Source organism: Balaenoptera physalus (assembly GCF_965194825.1).
Source record: "Balaenoptera physalus genome assembly, chromosome: 16".
NCBI lineage: Eukaryota > Metazoa > Chordata > Mammalia > Artiodactyla > Balaenopteridae > Balaenoptera > Balaenoptera physalus.
Genome location: NC_138898.1, coordinates 62,707,551 through 62,728,720, shown reverse-complemented (window position 1 = coordinate 62,728,720; position 21,170 = coordinate 62,707,551). Strand labels below are relative to the sequence as shown.

Below are 21,170 nucleotides of genomic sequence, written 5' to 3'. Positions count from 1 at the left end.
GCTCCCAGCACTCCTGGCCCCTTGGCATACTCTATTGTGTTACCCTACCCAATGCCTGCCAGTGAAACCACCAAGAAAAGACCCAGGTCCCAGGGCCTACAAAGCACCTTGTCTTCTCTCCAGGCCATGCACACTCCCCAGTCACAGCTACAGATTCAGTCTTATTTAATTACTCAAGGCTTATGCCTACCAGTAGAAACACCTCTGACAATGACCATGAATGACTATGACCCCTTGGAATAGACTGTGTGTCCTTGGGCTATTCTAACTGTCTAAACAGATCTCCATCTCTTGTTTGCCTTCAGTGAATATGATCTTCACTCTGGGGTAGCCATCCACGTTTTCCAGGACTCCCAGGATGCATACCAGCCTTGGGCCTGGAAGTGGTTGTTGTGCATAGTACATGAAACTACAGCTTCACATGGGGCTTCATTTCTGGGTTGGGGGATTAATGAACTGGTGAGATCCATATGGGATCTCTCAACTGCTAGACCAAATAGCAAGTGAAGTGGCTCAAGTCCCAGTGTCCTAGCAAACCAGATAAGGGATGGATTGTACCCTGACCAAACTGTGTTGTTTAGATTCACACTGGTGACAAGGTAGAACAATCAGACTCCTGTATATAGAAACAGGTAGCATGGCTGAGTAATGTGCCCTGACCAGCAGCTTAGAACCTCTTCTCTTGTCTGCTCCGGCATCCCTTGGTCCCTGGTTTTGGGGAGGACTTCAGGTGTTATTCTTGACCTTCCTTTTTCTGCTCGCTGTTCTAACCATCCTTCAGTGTCTACTACAGCAAAGCCAGAGACTAGCTTTACAATCCTATGGGTTCAACGGGTACAGGTACAAGTCTGCTAGAGGAACAGACTATGACACATAGAAGCTATCCTTCAAAATCAAGGGGTGGACCGAGAGGCAAGGATTAACTTGTCCAGATGTTGCTTCCCTGCAGACTGGCCTCCTAAGGAGGAAGTTGGCTTCCTCTGGAAAGAGTCTGTTTCAGTTACAGAAACTAGTTAAAGCTCAGAGTGAAAAGAATAACCTTTCTGGCAGCATGCTGATGTGGTGGAAAAGAGCTGAGGTGGTATGTCATATCAAATGACTGTATCTGAAAGACTTGGACCACAGACCAAGGTCACATGGAAGGGAGGCTGTTGCAACCTTAGCTGTGGACCTGGTGAGCCCAGAGGTTAGGTTCATCTCCTGGACTCTCATCTGACTCTGCGAAGTCTGTTTTCTGCCCCTCATGAAAAGGGACGTTGGAGGGGAGTGGAGTCACACACCTGCTACTGTTCTATCTCTATTATTTCCTCCAATAAACAGTGTTCCAGGCTTGGTGTGTGTACTGTCATCCCATGTGCTTTATTGAAGGATAGTTGATTTACAATATTATATTACTTTCAGGTGTACAACGTAGTGATTCAATATTTTTATAGATTAAACTCCATTTAAAGTTATTACAAAATAATGGTTATATTTCCATGTGCTGTTGCTCATCTATTTTAAACATAATAGTTTGTATCTCTTAATCCCATACCCCTGTATTGCCCCTCCCCCCTTCCCGCTCTCCATTGGTAACCACTGGTTTGTTCTCTGTATCCGTGAGTCTGTTTCTGTTTTGTTATATATATTAGTTTGTTTTACTTTTTAGATTCCACATGTAAGTGATAACATAGAGTATTTGTCTTTCTCTTGACTTATTTCACTAAGTGTAATACTCTCTACGTCCATCCACGTTGTTGTAAATGGTAGAATTTCATTCTTTTTTAGCATTCCATTGTATATATATATATATACCACATTTTCTGTATCCATTCATCTCTTGATGGATGCTTAGGCTGCTTCCATATCTTGGCTATTGTCAATAATGCTGCTATGAACATCGGGGTGCATGTATCTTTTTGAGTTAGTGTTTTCATTTTCTTTGGCTATATACCCAGGAGTGGAATTGCTGGATCATAGGGTAGTTCTATTTTTAGTTTTTTGAAGAACCTCCATACTGTTTTTGAACAGAAGCACTTTTACAAACGTTTCCACCAATGTTTAAATCTTTTATCCCAATATGTTTTAGAAGGTAGAGATACAGTCTATAGAATTTTCACAAGTAAAAGTTAAGCCATCATAATTGAACCTTATTGCTTGCCACCTAGCACCCATTCCTTTCCACTGGCATCAGTCCACTGGATTTCCTTGAACAAAATTAGCCAAACAATTTAGGTAGGATTGACCCCACCTATAGACTTGGAGGTGGCACCTGAGCAACTTAAGGCAATCAGCAAACACAGTTTCATTTCTCAAGACCCACAATTGTCTTAAGAATGTTTGTCCACGTGACCATATTTGGGCAGAGAAGTGACAATGAGATGCTGGTAAATTCTGGGAAAGAAGTTTCCTTCCTTTTCTGAGAAAAATTCTGGGAAAGATGTTGTTTCATCTAATAGGAAAAGAAGTATGTAGCCCTGGGGCTCCTGGCAGGCATCCTTGGACCACATTGGGAGGCAGATGTAGGGTAGAAAAACTTCCTTCTACCCTCTTAGGTCCTGTAGCTGAGCCTAAGAACTAAACTCACGTAAGACAGGTTAATAGGAGAAAAGCATAGAGATTTTATGTAATATTTTTATGTGAACATGGGAATCTTTAGAAGGAAAATGAAGACCCGAAGAATCCGATAGACCCAAAAGCTTACAAATGACGATAAATTGTGGGGTTGAGAAAAGAGACAAAGGAGCCTGGGCTAGGGTCAGTAAATTGTGGGGCAGTGACTAGGAAATATATGGGGAAACTAATGGAAGATAAGGGTTATGACAGTAGGTTGGTTTGCACAGGTCCATTTTGGTGTTGACTCCCTGTCTCTGGTAATAAGAATGTTCTTCTCTCCCTGGTGCAGGGAGGGCACCATTCTCATGGGAAATTTTATGACCTGCTTTTAGGTAGAAAGGGGAGGTCAGAGAGCCCTTCCTGCATCTGCTGTTTCTCAAGTGCCGGCAACTCAAGATAATCGATACGTCAAAGCGGCGTATTTGGGGTTGGCATGTTCCGCGCCTCTTCACAGCCTTAGTTTGAAGCCAATTTTAGAGAAATCGAAGGATAACCAAGAGAAACTAGGTCATTGGTGACATGGCTGAGCTGCTGAAGTCTGCTCTGTTGCTGGGCTTATGAATTTTGTGGGGTGATACATTCTCATTACTGTTCAAGACAGTGAACATGGATCTCCATTGCTTGCTACGCAGAGGATCGTAACAGATATTGCCATTACGACTGATGTGATGACAAGAAAACCATTCAAAACGGACCAAGAAAGAGGCCAGAAAGGCAAGGATATTATGATTCAAATTTTGATGTGTGTAATATTTATATCTGTGTGATATTAAGGGTCAAGAAATACTGCAAATTGAGTTTCTTGGTAAGAAAATTTTATGTGTTACGTGTTCAACAGGCTTTAATTTTCAGAATGGTATCTTTATCCAAGAAGCTAGGGTGTGGGAAGTGGACGGGGATGTAAAGAGGATTATGTGTGGAGAAGATAAAAGTTGTCCAAAAATTGAGACAAGGCCAAGTTCCACTGTGCAGATAACTGCTAACAAACTTGAGCAACTTGTCGATAGAAGAGGAATTTTGTTGTTTGATGTCTTTGTTTATTGGTGGTTATATCTGATTAATGGCCCAGTCTATGAAATTAACCTTTACCCCAAACAACTTAGTCATGAGTTTTATTACCTAACAATCTTTAACCAGTTTGTGACGAGACTCACAATCTTTAACCAGGTAGTTCTTTCTAGAACCTAATCTTGCAGTATAATCCTCCCCCTTTTTTTGTATCAAGACCTCCTTCTTGAAAAGCACTGTGTCAACTTCTTCTTGCTTTTGTTGGTTCCTTCTGTTAAAAAGTTGACATGTGATTTGTGGTAGTTTGTAAGAGTAGCTGCAGCTACTCCTTCCCCCTCACCCCGTATATATGCACATTTGCAGCAGGATTCTCTCTGCATCTAAAGGTGGAATCTATTTCTCCACCTGCCCCTGAGTTTGGACTGGCCTCTGACTTGCCTGGGTCAATAGAATATGGTTCTGAAACCACACAACTCAGATTGGGACTTGAACCCAACGTCTTTTAATTGAAATCACACACCTGCTCTCAGGATTTAATGAAGCTCAGGTTCTTTATGTCACGTCGCAGAGAGAATTCAGTGAGAGACAAAGTGAGAGATAAGAAGTGGCTTTATTTAGAGAGACACACACTCCACAGACAGAATTCGGTCTGTCTCAAAAGGCAAGAGCAGCCCCCAGGGCATGGGGTCGTCTCAGAAAGTGAGAGCAGTCCCAAAATATGGGGTGGTTAGTTTTTATGGGCTGGGTAACTTCACAGGCTAATAAGTGGGAGGATTACTCCAACTATTTTGGGGAAAGGGCAGCGATTTCCAGGAATTGGGCCACCACCCACTTTTTGGCCTTTTATGGTCAGCCTTGGAACTGTCATGGCGCCTGTGGATGTGTCTCGTTTAGCATATGCTAATGAATACAATGAGCGTATAGTGAGGCTCAAGGTCTACTGGAAGTTGAATCTTCCACCATCTTGGGAGTAATCGGTTCTAACCACTTTTTATTGTGTCCTCAACAGCTCTGTCATTCTTTAAGGGTTGTTCCCTGCCCCCGTCCCTCCTGTTTCAGTTCTAGAGATGTTGTGCAACTTCTGGGCCCAGGCCTCAAGGGTCTTGCAGCTTCTGCCTTTGCTGTCTTGGAACGCTGCCTGAGCCCACCATGTAAGGAAGCCCATGGAGCCCGTGGATGAGAGGCCGTGTGAAACCACACAGGGAAGGTGACCCGGCCAATAGTAGCACCAACTGCCCGACATGTGAGTGAGGCCGTTGTGGACCATCCAGCCCGGTTGACCCCCCAGCTGAATGCAGCCACATGAGTGACCCCAGCTGAGACCAGCAGAAGGAACTGCCCACCCATCTCACAGAATCATGAAAAATCATACATCAATGGCTGTTTTAAGCCACTACGTTTTGGTGTGACTTGTTAGACATAAGAAATAACTAAGGCAATTCTCCAGATCAGTTCTGCTGAGAAGTCTGTTTAAAATGTAAAGGCAGGGGACTTCCCTGGTGGTCCAGTGGTTAGGACTCTGCGCTTCCACTGCAGGGAGCATGGGTTCGATCCCTGGTTGGGGAATTAAGATCCTGCATGCCATCTGGCACAGCCAAAAAAAGAAGCAAAGGCATTGTAAAGTTTGGATACCAGATGCTATTAAAATCTGAAGAAATGGGGACTTCCCTTGTGGTGCAATGGTTAAGAATCTGCCTGCCAATGTAGGGGACACAGGTTCGATCCCTGGTCCGGGAAGATCCCACATGCCGCGGAGCAACTGAGCCCATGTGCCACAGCTACTGAGTCTGTGCTCTAGAGCCCGCGTGCCACAACTACTGAAGCCCGTGTGCCTAGAGCTTGTGCTTTGCAACAAGAGAAGCCACCGCAATGAGAAGCCTGCGCGCCGCAATGAAGAGTAGCACCGGCTCGTTGCAACTAAAGAAAGCCCGCGCAGCCAAAAATAAATAAATAAACAAATAAATTTATATTAAAAAATCTGAAGAAAGAAACTGCGTACTCTCCAGTATAATGCATTCTCCCAACCCTTTAGGCTCCAAACCTCAGAGTGGAGACATCAGGAAATGTGACCACACCACGAGAGTGGTCTTCTATATAAACAGAACCAGGTGTCAAATTATTTGTTGCTTCACCATGCAAAAAAGACTGGATGGAGGGAGGGTGTGCTTAAGACCATCTGAATTGTGTAGGGGAAGAAAAAAATCTTTTCCCTCTACCCATCTTAAGAGTCTTCAGCTGGGGCCCTATGAACGAGCCCAACAAAAGACCAATTAACAAGGGAAAATCAAACAGAAGTCTGCTAGCATGTGCATCGCACATATACATGGAAGAGAGGTAAGTAGGTCAAAGGGGTGGTTAGAATTTGAGATCTATACTCCTAACTTAGTAGGGGAAACAGAAGTGGGAGAAAGAGTATTTATAGAAAAGCAAACAATGTTTTGGAAAGCTCAGTGAGCCCATGAAAGACTAAATGGGAGATAGGAGAGTCTTGTGACAATGTTTGTCTGGGTGGGGTAGTGACGTCTCACCTCAGGAGATTAGAGCAGCTCCTGGAGAGGGGACTTAGGACAGCTGTGCTCTTTCAGGAGGTTCTGCTTTTAGGTAGATAACGGATTTCAGGAATGCACATGCCTTCAGCTCAAAATGATTCTTATGCCACAGTGGTATATTTTGGGGTGGCCTATCCTGATCCCCTTCACTTGAAAAATGTGGATTTCATTTCGGGAGGCCTTGGAGCATTACCTCGAAGAGGTAATTAGTCATTCTGCAAGGAGCTGAAATTGAGGTACAAGGAAAGGATCTTGTGACCGCTGATTGGAAAGAAGTAGCCACGTGTGCAGCAGATTAACGTATCCACACCGTGCCCTCCGTAAAGTACGCTGCCTAAGTACGGAGTGCTGAATCCATGGCTGGCCGGACTCTCTATACCTGTGTTCTCATTTGTAAACGGGAATAATACTATCTATCTCATAGAGTTGTTTTAGGGTTGACAAAGGCCCTCTCCTTAACCAAACTTTAATCCGGCTTCTCTGAACTCTCTTCCCAGCTAGGGCTCAGCTTTTGGGCTTCCACGCTCTTCTTCGCATGGCCCAGTTTTAGCGAGAATCCTGTCAAGTCAGCTTAGCCAGAATCCCTGACCCTCAACCTCTGATCACCATCAATGTCTGACCAAATTCCTCACCGCCTCCACCGTCCCTCAGGTGATGTCTGATCAGCTCGGCCCACTTGCAGCGAGAATCCTGTTAGGCTGGTTTAGCCAGAATCCCCAATGTTTCCTCTTAGTGATTTTCCATCCCCAAACCCTCAACTTTCTCCTGGGCTATGAATCCCCACTTGTCCTTGTTGTATTCCGAATTGAACCCGGTTCCACCCAGAAGTCTCTTTCCCCCTGTTGTGATAGTTCCGAGTAAATCTGCTTTTGCCACTTTACTGTCCAGCTCTGAGTTTTCTTTGACAGGGTTAAATGGTTTAATGTACGAAAAACACTTAGAATGGTACCTGGCACACAGTCCTAGCTTTATTATGAATTTTTCAGCCTTTTCCATCAGTTTCCCAACCGATGGGAATAAAGACACATCCCTGCTACTGAGGTCCAAGAAGCAGCTGCAGACTTGGGTTACAGCTCCCTGACCCCCCCTCCCTTCTCTCTCTAAGCTCTTCTTCCCTGGGCCATTCAGACCCACCACCCTCCTCTCCCTGCCCAAAGGTTGAGGGGTCCTGTTTTCTATCGCAACACAGGCTCGGAGTGTTTACTTATCTTGTTCTATAATGATCTCTTACTTTCCCAGAGACACGTGATATTTTTCGGCTCCTTATTCGTCTTTTAAGGACCTTTATCTGCTCCACTCCCTTCCACCCAAGGCCAACCACACTTGTTATCCTCAGAGACATGCTTGTTTTCCATTTTCCTTGGGCAGAGCAGCTGGCCCCTAAATAAAGTAACTAAATTCTCATGCAGCTTTAAGGAAAGAGGCTTGAGAAAAGGGGGGACTGAGAAAATATAAAATTGGGGACCCCTTCAAATACATCTTCAAAATCCGGGGTCACATGGAAAGCCAAGAACTTGTAACAATTCTGTATTCCTTTTTGAGTTTTCAGGGCCGACAGGGTCACTGATTTCTCTCCCCTCACCAGAGTGCCACCCTCCGCTCCCCCAGCAACCCCTGTTCTTGACTACAGGTGTATTTGTACAGAGAACATCAGAATTAACAAAAATCTGTAGTTATGACCATTGTCAATAACCAGTTCTGGAGAGTCTCTGTGGAAAGACCGTATTACCAGACAAAACACTTGCCTGCACATAGAAATTTAGTAGTGGCCATTTCAAAAACAAAGTCTATAGAAAGATATTCAAATAGAAGGGTATACACCATCACCACCACCACCACCACCAAGCATATTTGAAGTGATTTTTCAATGGAAAAGGACAGAAACACAAGCCAGACTGGCGTAAGCAATACATATAGAATTTTTGACTCACATAATTGAAAAGTCTATTTAGTGTAATCAGGCACAGCTGGATCTAGGTGCTCAATTGGTGTGATCAGATGTCTTTCTTCCTTCCTCCCTCCTTTCTCCATTCATTTCTTGGCTGGCTTGACCTTTATGGTTCATTTTATTCAACAAATATCTATTGAGTTTAGATGTACCAGGCACTGGGGATATTTCAATGAACAAAACTGACAGGGTCCCTATTCTCGTGGGAGTCATGTTCTGTTAGAAAGAAGGACAGCAGATTAGTGAATGGACAGAGACATAATATACTTAAAATTTGGGGTAATTATGATGAAAACAAATGAGGAGCTGCGCGTTAAAAGGGACAGGGCTGGGAAGACTTGTGGTATTCAGGGTGGCAAGGAAGGTCTTTCTGTAGGTAAGATTTTCTGCCACCTGAGGAAGGATTAGAAGTCAGCCATGTAGGGATCTGGGGGGAGAGCATTCCAAGTGGAAGGAGCAGCTATGCAGAGGTAGACAAAAGCCTTCCAAAGATGAGAAACTGGTTTTGGGGAGACTGGTACCAGGTAAAATTGTTGAAAGAGCCAGGGGGCAGGTATGGAGTTAAGGCTGATACAGGAAGATGGCATTGATGGGTTTTGTATACAGGGGTGTGATGGTGCCTGTTGCTGTGTGATGAATGGAATGGAGCAGGGTGGGAGTAGAAGGCCTTCCTGATCATATCAGCAAAAGGAGGCTGATTTCCACCTACCTCAGCTTGTTATGGCATTGGCCGAACTCACCAAATCATGGTGCAGCTGTCCATCTTACAAAGGGAAATGATTGTCATGGCAACAAAGAAAACACTCACAGTCCATCATCTTATCCCTGTCAATAGACAACCAAAAATATGTCACATCACACAATTTTCTTCTCACAGACCATGCCTTTTCACGTTTATTCACTTGGTACAATATGGCCGTTTTTCAAAATGTCAGAGGCCATTATCTTAAACATTTGGGTCCCAGGAAAGCTACTTGTTCTTGTGAACAGTGCATGAAGTTTTTCTAATTATAGCACTTCTGGATTCCTTGTCCTTTTCCTTTAAATAAAGCGTCTAGCCATATGTTCAGTGAGTAGTATTCTAAGTTTTATATCTTGCCTTATTTTCTTCGGAATCCGTCAATGTCAGAGCTTTTTACAGTGTTATGTTCTGAACGTTGGTTGAGAAAACTAGCTTTACTGAAGATAAAGTGATTTTTAAAAGAGGTTGTGTGGGAGTCTGTGTCCTGCTTGCAAAAATAGTGAAATCAGGCCTTTCAATTAATTCCCTACCTAGAACTGAGCTAGCTTTTTCAGTGTTGTGTTGACTGTTTTGCCTGGATTTAAACACACTTTGTTTGCAGTTCAAAATCATTTCATACTTCTAAGAAGTAAGGTCATGGAACATTTCACCCAGAGACAGCTGGAGTTGGAGAAAAGGAGGGGATAAATAAAACAAGTTGAATATATATGAGAACGGAAACTGACATAATTTCCTGTGTCTGAATTAAACCATACTGGGACCAGAAATATGTTTCCATGCTTATATTAAATAACACAGAAACCAGGCCTAAAACAGTTAGCTGTTGATTTCAGGAAATACTTGCTCTTAGAAGATAAGACTGTGAACCAGCTAAAATAGGGTGGTCATCAAGATCTGCTCTTAAGACTTTAGAATCACTGGGCCCACTTACCCAAAGCTATTATGTCATAAGCTATGCCCAATCCTAGATGGTCCCCTACCTTGCAAAACCCACATTAAAATCACCCAGCCTAAGCCCTAAAGTCCTATAAATACTCTCTGCTAATAAAGGGGATCAGAATATGCCACCCCAAAACATGCCACTTTGGTGTAAGGATTACTTTGCCCTGAAGACAGTTAAGAGTCAATAGATGCAGGAAGAGTTCTCTGCCCTCCCCTTATCTGACTGAAAGCAGGACAAAAATTATCCTTTGAGGATGGCACCCTCCCCCTCTCCCCACTACTAACAAGAGAAAAGTGACTCTTGTCATTGAATGTGGGAAGTCTGTACCAAAATGAGTTTGCATACATAGACCTTACTAAAATGACTCCTGTTCTCCCATTAGTTCTCTCCATATATTTTCTAGTAATTTCCCCATAATTTATTGTCTCTTGAAGCCCAAGCCCTCTTTCCTTTGTTAGAAGGGTACATAAACCCCTGAACAACTTTTCCAAGTTTTCATTTCTTTTCTATGAACTCCCATGCACTTAAATATTAGTAAAAATTGTGTGACTTTTTTCCCACTAAATTTGTCTTTTGCTAGTGTAATTCATGGGGCCTGAGATAAACAGTCTAAGAGGACAGAGGAAAAGTTTTTCCTCCCCAACACTAATTTCCCCATTTTAAGATACTACCAAGACTCTGTTAAGATGATGCTCTCCTCTACTGTAGTACATCCAATCAACAGCTTTGCTTGGTCAACAGGTTTTATCAGAGGTCCTTGGAGAGTCAATCACCAACTTATATATACTATGTGTCTGTGGTGTGTAAATGCGATAAAATCCCCGCCAAAATGCAATGGTCCAAATGATCTGATGGCATAAAATGTGAGGTTGTGTGATTGCAAGGATAATGAAATTCCCTTTTGTATGATCAATTTTTCCATCTCAGTTGTAATCCATCTACACTTACAAACACGATCTAGCCTTACAAGCATGCTCAAAGTTTACTCAATACTAAAAACGTGTGGCAGCTTGATTGCAAAAACAATAACTCTTTATCTCTTCCTGTAACAACACCCCTTATAATGTGACTCTGCAGCTCCTCCCATCAAGAAATAGAACCGTTTGTTTCCCCAGCCCTTCAGTCTGGGCTGGCCTGATGACTTGTTCAGGCCAAAGGAATGTAGTAGAATTGAAGGTGTGTCAGTTTTGAGCCTAGGCCTTAAGATGACCTTCCAGCTTTTGCTGCTTCTCCTGGAATCCCAACTCTGTCATATGAACAAGCCCAAGTTAGCCTGATGAAGAATGAAAGACCATGTTGGGAAATTAGTCAAGCCACCTCAGCCTACAGCCAGCCTACCTTTTATCATGTGAGAAAGCCCAGCCTAGATCAGCAGAGCCACCTACCCAAACCACACCTAACACTGATGTATGTATGAGCCCACTAAGACCAACAGAACCACCCAGCTGACCTACAGACTCCAAATACCTATTGTTTTAAGTCATTGAGTTTTGGACTAGTTTGTTATGCAGCAATAGCTAACTGATACTGTGGCTGAACCACACTGACTCCATTCTGTCAGCTCCATCTTAAGCCCTAAGTCCTACCCCTCCCCTTTCTGCATGACTGAGCTTTAGCCTGCTCATAAGGAATGCGCCCAAGCCAGATAAGTTCCCTATCAGCTTTTACCCTTACCTTCATCTGATGTGAAAACTGCAAGAATGTCTTTGCTGACACAGAGGGTTAATGGTCATGAGACCCCTGGGGTAGGAAAAAAAATCCCTGATTCCCATCGTTGTGTATGTGCTTCTCCCTTAGTGGTCAGATTGTATCTTCAGCTTTGGCCCCTTTTAATCTCCCTGTACCCCTTTTGGTGGCTCGGAGCGCAGCTGTGAATGCCTCTGGATTGTCATCTGCCTGATCCTGCCTGTATGTAAGTTACCCGTGATAAACCTCATAATTGTACTTCATGGAGTTGCCTGCTTGGTTTTTTGGTCTCAAAGTTCCTTCTCAGTTCATAGGATATTATTCAATATCCCCGCCATTCAATGGATACATATACTGTGGCAGACATTGTTTATTGCCTAAAAACATATCTCCCTCTCTTCTTCCCAGCTAACAGAGTGTAAATTTTTTTCAGATTCCTTGACCTGGGAAAAGGTAGGCAGTGGCCAATTACATTATGCCACATTGCTGGCTACAAATAGGGATGGCACATGAGCCATCCTGGCTCCTCATGAGACATTGCTATGGTCATTATGATGAGTCAAAGATGAGCATCTGAGTCAAGATACGTGTCTTAGTCTGTTTGGGTTGTCAAAACAGAATACCATAGACTGAATGGCTTAAAAAAACAAACATTTATCTCTCATGGTTTTGGAGGCTGGGAAGTCCATCTAAGTTCAAGGCAGATTCAGCGTCTGGTAAGAGTCAGCTTCCTCATCCATGAACAGCTGTGTCCCCACATGGCAGAAGGGCGCTCTTTGGGGTGCTCTTGTATAAGGGCACTAATCCCAACCCGAAGTTCCCACATCCTAATACCTTTATATTGAGGTTAAGATCTCAACGTATGGGGGGATATAAACATTCAGTCCATAACAGTATCCCCATCAGAATTCTTCGCTACAGGTTTATATATGGAGGTTAGAAATGAGAAAAATGTGCCTGAGATGGGGGCTAAGACCGATTGATCTGTTTTAGAATAAAGCATGAGAGATGAATTTTACGTCTGAATATTTTAGACAAAATTCATTTCTGTGTAATAAATTTACCAGAACAGTGAATTTATATGTCATCTCCCTCAACATACAAATTGCGTGACAAGTTATGGTCAGCCTTTGGACTTTTGGACCACACTAAAACAAGATGATACATAATCATTTTTAGGACTCCCACTGAAATTTTCTTTTTTGCCTGGCTAAAAACAGCTGAAGCAATGGATGTTTATAATAGGTGGGAGAATCAGGTCAAATGAACTCATCTCCAAGGAGATTTAAAATGCTTTTGAAACTAAAAATAGAACTACCATATGACCCAGCAATCCCACTACTGGGCATATACCCTGAGAAAACCATGATTCAAAAAGAGTCATGTACCACATTGTTCACTGCAGCTCTATTTACAATAGCCAGGACATGGAAGCAACCTAAGTGTCCATCGACAGATGAATGGATAAAGAAGATGTGGCACATATATACAATGGAATATTACTCAGCCATAAAAAGAAACAAAATTGAGTTATTTGTAGTGAGGTGGCTGGACCTAGAGTCTGTCATACAGAGTGAAGTTAAGTCAGAAAGAGAAAAACAAATACCGTATGCTAACACATATATATGGAATCTAAAAAGAAAAAAAAATGGTTATGAAGAACCTAGGGGCAGGACAGGAACAAAGACGCAGACGAAGAGAATGGACTTGAGGACACGGGGAGGGGGAAGGGTAAGCTGGGACGAAGTGAGAGAGTGGCATGGACATATATACACTACCAAATGTAAAATAGATAGCTAGTGGGAAGCAGCCGCATAGCACAGGGAGATCAGCTCGGTGCTTTGTGACTACCTGGAGGGGTGGGATAAGGAGGGTGGGAGGGAGACGCAAGAGGGAGGAGATATGGGAATATATGTACATGTATAGCTGATTCACTTTGTTATAAAGCAGAAACTTACACACCATTGTAAAGCAATTATACTCCAATAAAGATGTTAAAAAAATTAAAAATAAAATAAAATGCTTTTGAAACCCTCTGTGATACGGACCCAATTTTATGCATTTTCTTTGAACTCTATCATTCTGGACCCTGTTTGCCAACTTGTCTTTGCATTCATGTTTTAGACTAAAGCTCCATCTTCTGGAGAAGAAATGACATATAACCACTGCTTGGCACATTGACCAACCATCAAACTTGATTTGGAAGTTTCTGAGAAGGTGTCTTTCTTAGTTATCCAAACGATTTCTCATTGGCAGCTCATTTTTCCCCTTTGGGAAGAGTGTCATCTCAGTGGGGCAGTGAAACTAGGTGCATGCTATTGATCACCTCCCCTTTCTCAAAGAGAGATTCATGGCATAGTTTCATCTTTATATTTATGGTTTCTGCAGCACGAGACTGATTGGAATAATTTCCCTTCCCTCAGCTTGTTCTTCCTTTGATCCCTTGTATCATTGAATACCTGGGTATTATCTTCTTATTCTCTGGAGAAATCAATTTTGCTGTATTTTATTCATGTGGTCTATTCTGAAGCTCCTTCTTGAATGCAAATATTTTAAGAAATATTATACATTAACATTATATTTTTGAGAGATTGAAAACTGGTCAATTTTTTGTTTCAAAATAAAATTAATTTTTTAAGAATAGTTTTAGATTTGAAGAAAAACTGTGAGGATAGTACAGAGAATTCCCATAAACCCTGCATTCAATTTTCCCTGTTAGTATCTTACATTAGTATGGTATATCTGTTACAACTAATGAACTAATATTGATGCATTATTATTAATTAAAGTCCATACGTTATTCAGTTTCCCTTAGTTTTTACATAGTGTCCTTTTTCTGTTCCAGGATCCCACACTGCCTTTAATTGTCATGTCTCCTTAGGCTCCTCTTGACTGTGACAGTTTCTTAGATTTTCTTTGTTTTTGATGACAGTTTTGAGAAGTACTGGTCAGGTATTTTGTAGAATGTCCCTCTGTTGGGATCTGTCTCGTGTTTCTCTCATGATTAGACTAGGGTTTTGGGCTTGGGGAGAGGAGGACTGCAGGGATAAAGTACCATTTTTATCACGTCTTATCACTGTGGATGCTGACCTTGAAACAGGGTTTGTCAGGTTTCTCACTGTAAAGTTACTCTGGTAACTTTAAAGTCACCCACTGTAAAGGCTCTCTGTGACCTTGAGCGGCTGTTTTTCGGGGAAGGAGAAGCATAGTGCTTTGCCGTCTGTCTTCGCTCAGCTGGTGCCGCACAGCCGGGCTGCTCCTGGCCCCAGCAGAGAGAAGCAGCGTGGATGATGGGGTCCATTTGATTCAATCTATTTTATGCAGCCATGGGGAAAGGATGACCTAGGAGGACAATATGAAAAGGGAGTCAGGAAGCCAGAGTTGAGATCTGTCTCTAGACTTGGAAATTCTTTTGTTTCCATCACCAATACGTTACTGAATGCAAGTTTGTGTGCCCAACACACAGTGAGGCCAAACATTACTGAAACATCAGAGTTTGGAGCAGAGAAATGTTTATAGCAGGGCCACGCGAGGAGAACAGGTGGCTCAAGCCCCCCCAAACCCCTAACTCCCTGAAAGTTTTCAGCAAAGCGTTTTTAAAGGCCAGGTGAGGGAGGGGCGTCCCAGGGTATGTGATCAGCTTATGCACAGTTCTCTGATTGGTTGATGTTGAGGTAACAGGGTGGTGTCACAGAGGTTAACATTATCAATCCTTAGGTGCCAGAAGGTCTGGGGACTACGTGCTCATGGTCAAGTAGTTAATTTCTCCCATTTGGTGATGGTTTTTAGCATCTGAAAAATTCAGGAAAAATGCATGAGGTACTATTATCTGGGTACTTCAGAGAGGAGCTACAGCAGAGGATATGGTGGAAATGAAACCATGCAACTCAGATTGGGACTTGAACCCATGTGCTGGGCCTTGAACCCAGCCTAAACCCAGATTGGGACTTGAACCATGTCTTTTAACTGAGATCACACACCTGGTCTCAGGACTTAATGAAGCTCAGGTTCTTGATGTCTCATGGCAGAAAAAATTCAGTGAGAGACAAAGTGATGGGTAAGAAGTGGATTTATTTAGAGAGAAACACGCTCCACAGACAGAGTGTGGGCCATCTCAGGAGGTGAGAGGCCCCAAAATATGGGGTGGTTAGTTTTTATGGGCTGGGTAATTTCATATGCTAATGAGTGGGAGGATTATTCCAACTATTTTGGGGATGGGTCCCAGGAATTGGGCCACCGCCCACTTTTTGATCTTTGATGGTCGGTCTCAGAAGTGTCATGGCGCTGGTGGGTGTGACATTTAGCATATGCTAAAGTATTACAACGAGCATATAATGAGGCTCAAGGTCTACTGGAAGTCAAATCTTCCACCATCTTGGACCTAGTTGGTTCTAACCAGTTTTTGTCGTGTTCTATGGCTATGTTATTCTTCTAAAGTTGTGCCCTGTCCCCTTCCCTCCTGTTTCAGAAGGGTCTGTCCCAGGAAGGCCCCACAGGTTCCTGCTCAGTTACAATTATGCTAAAGGGCTCTTGGTGTATCTTTGAGGATGGGATGGAAAGAACACTCCAGAAACAGGAAACTTAAGTTCTATTCTAAAGAGTTAAGTTGCCCTGGACAAGACAGTAGCCTTCTCTGGACTTAGGGGGAGGGGATACTGAAAAATATTCGTTAAATCATCCACTCAATGACTTTACACAGCTCATGTCACTGAATGAGCTAGGTGACTCTATGACGTAGATGTTACACTATAACAAAACAACAACCATAATGACAAGATTAATAAAACCAGCCATTGTGTATTGACTCTTACCATGTGCCAATCAGTAGGAATTCGAAGTGACTAGACCTATCGCTTGGGCATTCCAAATCTAAGGGGGAAAGAGAACAAATAGACAAGTTGTGGTATAATAAGAAAAGTATTTGTTTTTTGTCGTTGCCCCCCACCCCACCAGCTCCTAAAACCCTTGGAATTTCCTGAGTGACAGGAGTGTCTTTTGTTATACATAATGAACTCCTCACCAACACACCTGAGTTTATGCTAATGAGGTGACTTAGGTTGGGGCCCCAGACAGTCTGAGGATGGGGCTGGTCACCAGAAAGACCAAGTGATTAGAAGGTTGGAACTTTCAGCCTCAACTACAGACCTCCAGGGAGGGGAGTCAAACTGGAGATTGTGGAAGCTTCTGGGTTGATGAACACATCAAGGTGCTGAGAGGGTGACATGCCCAGAGGGGTCCTGGAAGCTCTGTGCTCCCCTCTCTCACATGTTCCCCTAAGCATTTCTTCCATTTTGCTGTTCCTAAGTTGTATCCTTTATAATAAACCCATAAACATAAGTAAAATTCTGTGAGTCATTCTAGCAAATTATCAAACCTGAGGACGGGTCATGGGAACCTCTGATTTATAGGCAATTGGTCAGAAGTACAGGTGGCCCAGGATTTGTGACTGTCATCTGCAACATCTGCAAGGGGAGCAGTCTTGTGGGATTGAGCCCCTTTAACTTGTGGGATCTGACACTAATTCCAAATAGTGTCAGAATTGATTTGAATTGTTGGACACCTATTTGGTGCCAGAGAGTTGGTTGGTGTCAGAAAGAATCTTGCACAAGTACAAGAGAGCTGTGAGAGTTGTGAGGTGGGCAGTCCAGAAAGCCAGGAGAACTCAGAGGAATTGAAATTTATAGGTCAAGTAATGAGTTATTCCATTCAAGAATGTGGAGGAACGGTACTGCAGTAAAAGGAAGCAGTGTAGACAACACTTGTAGACAATACTATTACTATTAATAATAATAGTATATTAATGCTTAATTAATATCAATTAATTAATATTATTGATATTTAATAATTTACTAATTATTAACAACATAATAGCTACTCCATTTCTCACTTACTATGTGCCAGGTATTGAAATTAATGGCTTATAGCCATTTTCTCATTTAGTCACCAAAGGAACCCTATGAAGTTTGTATTAGTTACCTGGGTTTTTCAGATGCAAAAGTTGGGGCACGGAGAGGTTGTGTTAGTTAGCAAGTAAGTGGCACTACTCTTAGTTGAAACCATAATGGAAAGGGCAGTAGCTTTGGAGTCAGATAAACTTGGGTTTATTTCCTAGTTCTTCAAGCCTCTTGGGAACTTCTGAGCCTCAGTTTCCTGATTTATAAAAGGGAGAAATAATACTACTTATCCCCTAAAATGAGGATTAAATAAGATTAAGCAATCTATGCGGTGCCTGATAATAATCAAGGCACAGCAGAGATACTATTAAAAAATAATGATGTTTTTTGTGTCAGTCAGCAATTGCCGAGTAACAAACAGCTACAAAGTCTCAGTGGCATTCAGTGGTAAGCATTTATCTCTCAGGCATCTGAAGGTTTGGCTGGGGGTTGGTGAACTTGACTGGGTGGCTCTGCTTCAGGCTGCAGGGCTGGTCTAGCTGGGCCTGGCTCCTAGCTGAGACTTGGTCTCAGGTCTGCTTCATGTGTGTTCATTCTGGGGCCCAGGCAGAAGTGGCAACAGCTACTCATGAGAAGCCCTCTCAGGTGTTGGCAGAACTGCAAGAGGGTGAGCCCAATGGTGCAACTGCCTTTGAAATATTTTCTGACGTGTTTTTTCAACATCACCAAGCAAGTCCCCATTTCTTAGCAGGCTCTGACTGGATGTCCTACAATTTAACTCAATTCTGACATTATTTATCTGGAAATAGCATCAGATCCCACAGGTTAAGGGTTCAGACCCACAAGATTCACCCCCCCCACCCCAAAAAACTCGATCACAAGTCCAGGTTGTTACCTGTGCTCACCAACTGCCTATTTTGACTGAATGTCCATGCTACATCACTATGTATGCACCAATCCAGAAGCTCTGCAAACCCCACAATTTGGGGATTAATTACATAAGCATGATTGATTAAATCATTGGCCATTGGTGATTGATTCAACCTCCCACTCTTCTCCCTTCCCCATGTGTGGGGAGGGGGGTGTGGGACTGAAAGTTCTAACTTTCTAATCCAGGTTGGTCCCCCTGGCAACCAGCCCTCATCCTTAGGGGCTTTCTAAAAGTTATCTCATTAAAAAAAAGTCAGGTGAGGTTGGAAAGGGCTTGTTATGAATAACAAAAGACAGTTTTATGGCTTTTATAGCTTAGGAAATTGCAAGGGTTTTAGGAGCTCTGTGCCAGAAATGAGGATGATGACCACAATATATATTTCTTATTAGAAATCACAATATCACACTTTTGTGTACATTGATCGTATTTACTGACATCTCATAAGCCAAAGCAAGTCATTTAGCCAAGCATCAGTGGAACTGGGAAATATACTCCACCAATGGGAATGGTGGAGAGGGAGAGAATATTTTATTTTACTTACTTATTTATTTATTTTTTTAATTTGAATATTTAAAATTAAAAAAAATGTTAAACATCTTTATTGGAGTATAATTGCTTTACATTGTTGTGTTAGTTGCTGCTGTCTAACAAAATGAATCAGCTATGCGTATACATATATCCCCATATACCCTCCCTCTTGCATCTCCCTCCCACCCTCCCTATCCCACCCCTCTAGGTGGTCACAAAGCACTGAGCTGATCTCCCTGTGCTATGCAGCTACTTCCCACTAGCTATCTATTTGATATTTGGTAGTGTATATATGTCCATGCCACTCTCTCACTTCATCTCAGCTTACGCTTCCCCCTCCCCGTGTCCTCAAGTCCATTCTCTACGTCTACGTCTTTATTCCTGTCCTGCCCCTAGGTTCATAAGAATCTTTTTTTTTTTCTTTTAGATTCCATATATATGTGATAGCATACGGTATTTGTTTTTCTCTTTCTGACCTACTTCACTCTGTATGACAGACTCTAGGTCCATCCACCTCACTACAAATAACTCAGTTTCGTTTCTTTTTATGGCTGAGTAATATTCCATTGTATATATGTGCCACATCTTCTCTATCCATTCATCTGTTGGTGGACACTTAGGTTGCTTCCATGTCCTGGCTATTGTAAATAGTGCTGCAATGAACATTGTGGTACATGTCTCTTCTTGAATTATGGTTTTCTCAGGGTATATGCCCAGTAGTGGGATTGCTGGGTCATATGGTAGTTCTATTTGTAGTTTTTTAAGGAACCTCCATACTGTTCTCCATAGTGCCTGTACCAATTTACATTCCCACTGACAGTGCAAGAGGGTTCCCTTTTCTCCACACCCTCTCCAGCATTTATTGTTTGTAGATTTTTTGATGATGACCATTCTGACCAGTGTGAGGTGACACCTCATTGTAGTTCTGATTTGCATTTCTCTAATGATTAGTGATGTTGAGCATCCTTTCATGTGTTTGTTGGCAATCTGTATATCTTCTTTGGAGAAATGTCTATTTAGGTCTTCTGCCCAATTTTCGATTGGTTGTTTGTTTTTTTGATATTGAGCAGCATGAGCTGCCTGTATATTTTAGAGATTAATTCTTTGTCAGTTGCTGCATTTGCAAATGTTTTCTCCCATTCTGAGGGTTGTCTTTTCGTCTTGTTTATGGTTTCCTTTGCTATGCAAAAGCTTTTAAGTTTCATTAGGTCCCATTTGTTTTTTGTTGTTTTTTTTTTAATTTTTAATTTATTATTTATTTATTATTTTTATTTTTGGCTGTGTTTGGTCTTCGTTTCCGTGTGAGGGCTTTCTCCAGTTGCGGCGAGTGGGGGCCACTCTTCATCGCGGTGCGCGGGCCTCTCACTATCGCGGCCTCTCTTGTTGCAGAGCAGAGGCTCCAGACGCTCAGGCTCAGTAGTTGTGGCTCACAGGCCCAGTTGCTCCGCGGCATGTGGGATTTTCCCAGACCAGGGCTCGAACCCATGTCCCCTGCATTGGCAGGCAGATTCTCAACCACTGCGCCACCAGGGAAGCCCCCCCCATTTGTTTTTGTTTTTATTTCCATTACTCTAGCAGGTGGGTCAAAAAGGATCTTGATGTGATTTATGTCATAGAGTGTTCTGCCTAGGTTTTCCTCTAAGAGTTTTATAGCGTCTGGCCTTACGTTTAGGTCTTTGATCCATTTTGAGTTTATTTTTGTGTATGGTGTTAGGGAGTGTTCTAATTTCATTCTTTTACATGTAGCTGTCCAGTTTTCCCAGCACCACTTATTGAAGAAGCTGTCTTTTCTCTATTGTATATTCTTGCCTCCTTTATCAAAGATAAGGTGACCATATGTGCATGTGTTTATAAGGTGACCATATGTGCAGTTGTTTATGGGCTTTCTATCCTGTTCCATTGATTTTTTTTCTGTTTCTGTGCCAGTACCATACTGTCTTGATTACTGTAGCTTTGTAGTATAGTCTGAAGTCAGGGAGCCTGATTCCTCCAGCTCCGTTTTTCTTTCTCAAGATTGCTTTGGCTATTCGGAGTCTTTTGTGTTTCCATACAAATTGTGAAATTTTTTGTTCTAGTTCTGTGAAAAATACCATTGGTAGTTTGATAGGGATTGCACTGAATCTGTAGATTGCTTTGGGCAGTATAGTCATTTTCACAATGTTGATTCTTCCCATCCAAGAACATGGTATATCTCTCCATCTGTTTGTATTGTCTTTAATTTCTTTCATCAGTGTCTTATAGTTTTCTGCATACAGGTCTTTTGTCTCCTTGAGTAGGTTTATTCTTAGGTATTTTATTCTTTTTGTTGCAATGGTAAATGGGAGTGTTTCCTTAATTTCTCTTTCA

At 42.4% G+C, this 21,170-nt stretch overlaps 1 long non-coding RNA gene across 3 annotated transcripts in view; it reads right to left on the bottom strand.

Moving 5' to 3' along the window:
* Positions 1 to 2,854: 2,854 nt before the first annotated feature.
* Positions 2,855 to 21,170, bottom strand: part of LOC309646322 — a 45,379-nt gene continuing 27,063 nt past the window's right edge. For all 3 annotated transcript variants that reach the window (XR_014255286.1, XR_014255287.1, XR_014255288.1), the window contains exons 3-4: positions 16,283 to 16,340; positions 2,855 to 14,813 (exon numbers count right to left, since the gene is read on the bottom strand). This is a non-coding gene — a long non-coding RNA (uncharacterized lncRNA). The remainder of the gene's footprint in view (positions 14,814 to 16,282; positions 16,341 to 21,170) is intronic.